This window comes from Cupressus sempervirens, chromosome 5, assembly GCF_028749045.1.
Source record: "Cupressus sempervirens isolate cs-2001-9-10 chromosome 5, ASM2874904v1, whole genome shotgun sequence".
Lineage (NCBI taxonomy): Eukaryota > Viridiplantae > Streptophyta > Pinopsida > Cupressales > Cupressaceae > Cupressus > Cupressus sempervirens.
In genome coordinates, this window is record NC_143122.1 from 527,409,782 (window position 1) to 527,415,781 (window position 6,000).

Sequence of the window (6,000 nt, forward strand, 5' to 3'; positions counted from 1 at the left end):
GTACATTTGGTACTCATGTAGGAGATGGTGCAGATGATGGGCTTGTCACCGATCAGTTCCTGAATGAGACATTTGGCATTGACACACAGGTAAATTACTAATTTGATCACATTTCATACATATAGTGAATGATTAATTAATTAGGATTTATTGACATTGTTCAAAATTTAGGGTCAAAGTGTTGTTGGGCCTAGCAGTGATCCTCCAGGCCCATTTTTTGTCCCTTCGACGAGTCCTGAGGTATGTATCAATTTAATCATTTTAATTAATACATATATTTATTATGTAATCATATTAAGGATTGACCAAAAAAAATATGCATGTGCATCAGTTCTCCACAGGACCCTCAACCTTTACCACAGAAGCAGAGCAGAGACATCATACGAGCTTCACACAGGTACAGTTGTTTCATGTTAATTTAATTCATTTGATTATATTTATTCCATGTTTCATGTTAGATATAACGTGTATTGTATGACGTGCATCTCATGATGTCGGACACACCTCATCATCTGCGACAGTCTGTTGATAGTGGAGTGGCCGCAGCTGTGGCTAGCTCACAGCCACTGACGGAGGTATGAAAGAATTTTCTTCATTTTAGTTGTTGTTTATAATAGTTAATCTCAAAATTTCTAATGTTATTTATAAGTGATTATATTTATTGAATTGTTGTAGGGTCTTGTCACGCCTGATCGTCCACGAGCATTTGAGGTGGACTTACAGAGTGACTATTTGTTGGCGGTAAGAAAATAATTGATTTTGTGAGTACATATATTTGATTTCAACGTATAATAAATATTGATTCATATCTACTTTCTTTTTATTAGTTGGACTTGGAGAAGAGCCTCAACAAGAGGTCAAGTGAGCGTGTCAGGAAGGCCCCGTCATCTCCACTGTCTCCCTCCACACGACGGCAGAGGACATCGAGAGACTTGTTTCCTTCCCCTCATGGGAAGGAAAAGATGTAGTTGAGATATTTGATACATATATATAGAGACTTGTTTCCTTCCCCATGTATATATATAGGCATTTGAGAGACATATTCGATACACATTTGATGTACATATGACATTCTATATTTGATGTATGACATATTTGATGTATGACATTATTGGTTAATATATGATATGTTTGTTCATATACGACATTATTGGTTATCATAATATATTATGTGTTTGTTAATGTATATGACATTATTGGTTATCATTTTATATTATATGTTTGTTCATGTATGACGTTAAATTAGATATGTTCGTGTATGACATTAAATTAGATATGTGCATGTATGAAATTAAATTCAATTGCTAGAGAGTTTCCATTATGTCTACCAACTAGTAGATGTTCTTTTTTGCTTTATTAGTATTTCTCAAAAACTGCAAAGAAGCTGTTTCTGGTAGTATCTACTATAGTCCTACTCAAATATGTTTTCAAAAATACTTAGTATGGCAAAGAAATGTCTATTGAAAGCTTGTCAAATAGGATATTAAAGAACTAAATGTGGATAGTCATTATTACCCATCAATAAGAACACGGACATCTTTCTCAAGCAAGCCATATGACATTAGCAAGTAATTTATAAATTTCCTTTGCAAATAACTAGAAGATGCTATGAATCTTAATACAGAGTTAATCACGAACTCATTATTCCATCCAAGAAGCATATATCACCCTAAGCCAATTAACCGACAGGATAAAAATTAATTCAATTTCAACAAAATTTTGAGTATAACAAGCATCTTAGGGATTCTTACAAGAATTAACACGATGTTCACAAGAGAATTACAAGTTCTTGTAATGCTATTTCACATATTGTAATCATATTCAGTTTTGAATGGCCATTTGTGTTACAAGCATAAATGTTCTTTAAGGTCTTTTAATTCTAGACATGAATTTTATTATGAAGCTTTTTTATGACAACCCACTCAATGCATATATTTTTGTTCCACATTATGCTAATTTGACTTTCATTGGTTGATTTGGGTCTAGACATGACGTTATTCACTACCTTTTTTATATATTATTTTTTTGTAGTGAGGTTCTGGCCTGAATGAATGTATTAATCATCGAAGTTGTGAACCTTGGTCGAGATCCTTACAAATATATTTTCAAATTGGACCTCAAATAGTTTTCTCAGTCACCCCCTGTACACAGATACTGAAATTGTAGTTAATTACAAAATTAATACTGAATTAACACAAGTTTAATTGAGAAGTATTATGTACCTCAATAGGCTAGATTATTATTGACCGAGAAGCTTTATCTTAGAGCAGTTGGTTTCCTAAATCTTTAGCACAATGACAGTCTTATGGAATGTGGAATTAGGTCTGCTAGCTAAGGAACATTCTTTAAAAGGTAGAGGAAACTCAAGACTCACATGTTTCTAATCAATATAAATGTTTAAATCGCTTCTCTAATTTTTTCTATTTATGATCTTCTTCAAACTTAACTTTCTAAATGCATTGATGGGGAAATAAAGATCTTTTAGGAACTAAAGGCTAATCATGTTTAATACTTACAATTCTCTGTTTTTATCTAATAATTTAAAAAAGATTGTACAAGTGTTTTCAAAGAGCAACACTTGTCACTAACATCATTAGAAGGAATATCCAAGGAGTCTTACCACTGATCCCCCACCACCAAATTCTAGAGAAAACAAAATTCCACTACTAAAGAGATAGTAACAATGATCATTCCTAGTCTCTCCCTTATCACAAAATGATTACCATCAAAATTTGCATTTCCAATTGCGTCATGTGCGTTGAAGTGATAGTAACATTTTCACTCTCTTACCTAATGTCTCCCATTTCTGAAACTCCTGGGGAAGGGCAAGGCCATCTTCTCAGCACTTCAAAATACAACGAGTTCCATTTTTTCACATATTGATAATCGTTGACTTAAAGTATAGTCAAAGTATTGACAGCCCATAGATATGCCCCATCAAAGATCGCAGCCCTATGGCATTTAGTGACCCTTAGGGACATTCTGGTTCAGCGTGCCTGAGAACGTTTGAGCACTGAAGGGGACAGGAAGAGGTTGGGGATAGGGTTTACCCGGCCACCTGGAGCTAATGGAGCAGATAGTTTGATCCCATGATGAAAGATGACAGAGATTTGGCAGTTGGCAACTTTGTACTGGCCAACACTACAAGTTTCAGCATCACCCGAGATGGCATTGTAGAATGAAAATGGAATGTGATCTCCAAAAAGTGAGAGAGGTTATTGTAGGTCTCTGCAACACAGTCCTGTAGGAATTGGAATCTCATTCATATCTTGCACAAGCTCCGAGATATGCCCCGTCAAAGATCGCAGCCCTGTGGCATTTAGTGACCCTTAGGGACATTCTGGTTCAGCGTGCCTGAGAACATTCAAGCATTGAAGGGGACAAGACAAGGTTGGGGATAGGGTTTACCCAGCCACCCGGAGCTAATGGAGCAGACAGTTTGATCCCACGACGAAAGATGAGAGAGATTTGGCAGTTGGCAACTTTGTACTAGCCAACACTACAAGTTTCAGCATCACCCGAGATGGTGTTGTAAAATGAAAACAGAATGTGATATCCAAAAAGCGAGAGAGGTTATCGTAGGTCTCCGTAACACGGTCCTGTAGGAACTAGAATCATATCCATACCTCGCACGAGCTCTGAGATATGCCCTGTCAAAGATCGCAGCCCTATGGCATTTAGTGACCCTTGGGGACATTCCAGATTGGCGTGCCTGAGAACGTTCGAGCACTAAAGGGGATAGGATGAGGTTGGGGATAGGGTTTACTCGGCCACTCGGAGCTAACAGAGAAGACAGTTCGATCCCACGACGAAAGGTGAGAGAGATTTGGCAGTTGGCAACTTTGTACTGGCCCACACTGCAAGTTTCAGCATCACCTGAGATGGCATTGTAAAACAAAAATGAAGTGTGATCTCCAAAAAGTGAGAGAGGTTATTGTAGGTCTCCACAACATGGTCCTGTAGGAACTAGAATCGAATCCATACCTCGCACGAGCTCCGAGATATGCCCCGTCAAAGATCGCAGCCCCGTGGCATTTAGTGACCCTTAGGGACATTCTGGTTCAGCGTGCCTGAGAACGTTCAAGCACTAAAGGGGATAGAAAGAGGTTGGGGATAAGGTTTACTTAGCCACCGGAGCTAATGGAGCAGACAGTTTGATCCCACGACGAAAGATGAGAGAGATTTGGCAGTTGGCAACTTTGTACTGGCCAACACTACAAGTTTCAGCATCACCCGAGATGGCATTGTAGAATGAAAACAGAATGTGATCTCCAAAAAGAAAGAGAGGTTATTGTAGGTCTCTGCAACACAGTCCTGTAGGAATTGGAATCTCATCCATATCTTACACGAGCTCCGAGATATGCCCCGTCAAAGATCGCAGCCCTGTGGCATTTAGTGACCCTTAGGGACATTCTGGTTCGGCGTGCCTGAGAACATTCAAGCATTGAAGGGGACAAGACAAGGTTGGGGATAGGTTTTACCTAGCCACCCGGAGCTAATGGAGCAGACAGTTTGATCCCACGACGAAAGATGAGAGAGATTTGGCAGTTGGCAACTTTGTACTGGCCAATACTACAAGTTTCAACATCACCCAAGATGGTGTTGTAAAATGAAAACAGAATGTGATCTCCAAAAAGCGAGAGAGGTTATTGTAGGTCTCCGCAACATGGTCCTGTAGGAACTAGAATCGCATCCATACCTCGCACGAGCTCCGAGATATGCCCTGTTAAAGATCGCAGCCCTATGGCATTTAGTGACCCTTGGGGACATTCCGAATTGGCGTGCCTGAGAACGTTCGAGCACTAAAGGGGATAGGACGAGGTTGGGGATAGGGTTTACCCGGCCACTCGGAGCTAACGGAGCAGACAGTTTGATCCCACGACGAAAGGTGAGAGAGATTTGGCAGTTGGCAACTTTGTACTGGCCCACACTGCAAGTTTCAGCATCACCCGAGATGTCGTTGTAAAACAAAAATGGAGTGTGATCTCCAAAAAGTGAGAGAGGTTATTGTAGTTCTCCACAACACGGTCCTATAGGAACTAGAATTGCATCCATACCTCGCACAAGCTTCAAGATATGCCCCGTCAAAGATCGCAGCCCTATGGCATTTAGTGACCCTTAGGGACATTCTGGTTCAGCATGCCTGAGAACGTTCGAGCATTGAAGGGGACAGGAAGAGGTTGGGGATAAGGTTTACCTAGCCACCCGGAGCTAATGGAGGAGAAAATTTGATCCCACGACGAAAGATGAGAGAGATTTGGCAGTTGGCAACTTTGTACTGGCCAACACTACAAGTTTCAGCATCACCCGAGATGGCATTGTAAAATGAAAACAAAATGTGATCTCCAAAAAGAGAGAGAGGTTATTGTAGGTCTCTGCAACATGGTCCTGTAGGAACTAGAATCCCATCCATAACTCGCACGAGCTCCGAGATATACCCTATCAAAGATCGCAGCCCTATGGCATTTAGTGACCCTTGGGGACATTTCGGATTGGCGTGCCTGAGAACGTTCGAGCACTGAAGGGGATAGGATGAGGTTGGGGATAGGGTTTACCTGGCCACCCGGAGCTAACGGAGTAGACAATTCGATCCCACGATGAAAGGTGAGAGAGATTTTGCAGTTGGCAACTTTGTACTGGCCCACACTGCAAGTTTCAGCATCACCTGAGATGGCGTTGTAAAACAAAAATGGAGTGTGATCTCCAAAAAGTGAGAGAGGTTATTGTAGGTCTTCGTAACATGGTCCTGTAGGAACTAGAATCGCATCCATACCTCGTACGAGCTTCGAGATATGCCCCTTCAAAGATCGCAGCCCTATGGCATTTAGTGACCCTTGGAGACATTCTAGATTGGCGTGCCTGAGAACGTTTGAGCACTGAAGGGGATAGGACGAGGTTGGGGATAGGGTTTACCCGACCACACAGAGCTAACGGAGTAGACAGTTTGATCCCACGAGGAAAGGTGAGAGAGATTTGGCAGTTGGCAACTTTGTACTAGCC

At 40.8% G+C, this 6,000-nt stretch overlaps 1 long non-coding RNA gene across 1 annotated transcript; it reads left to right on the forward strand.

Annotated features, from left to right (window-relative positions):
* The first annotated feature begins 488 nt into the window (after positions 1-488).
* On the forward strand, positions 489-1,029 carry LOC149557021 (uncharacterized). Its single transcript, XR_016352379.1, has 3 exons — positions 489-575; positions 676-741; positions 828-1,029. It is a non-coding gene; the product is annotated as an uncharacterized LOC149557021 (long non-coding RNA).
* The last annotated feature ends 4,971 nt before the right edge of the window (positions 1,030-6,000 follow it).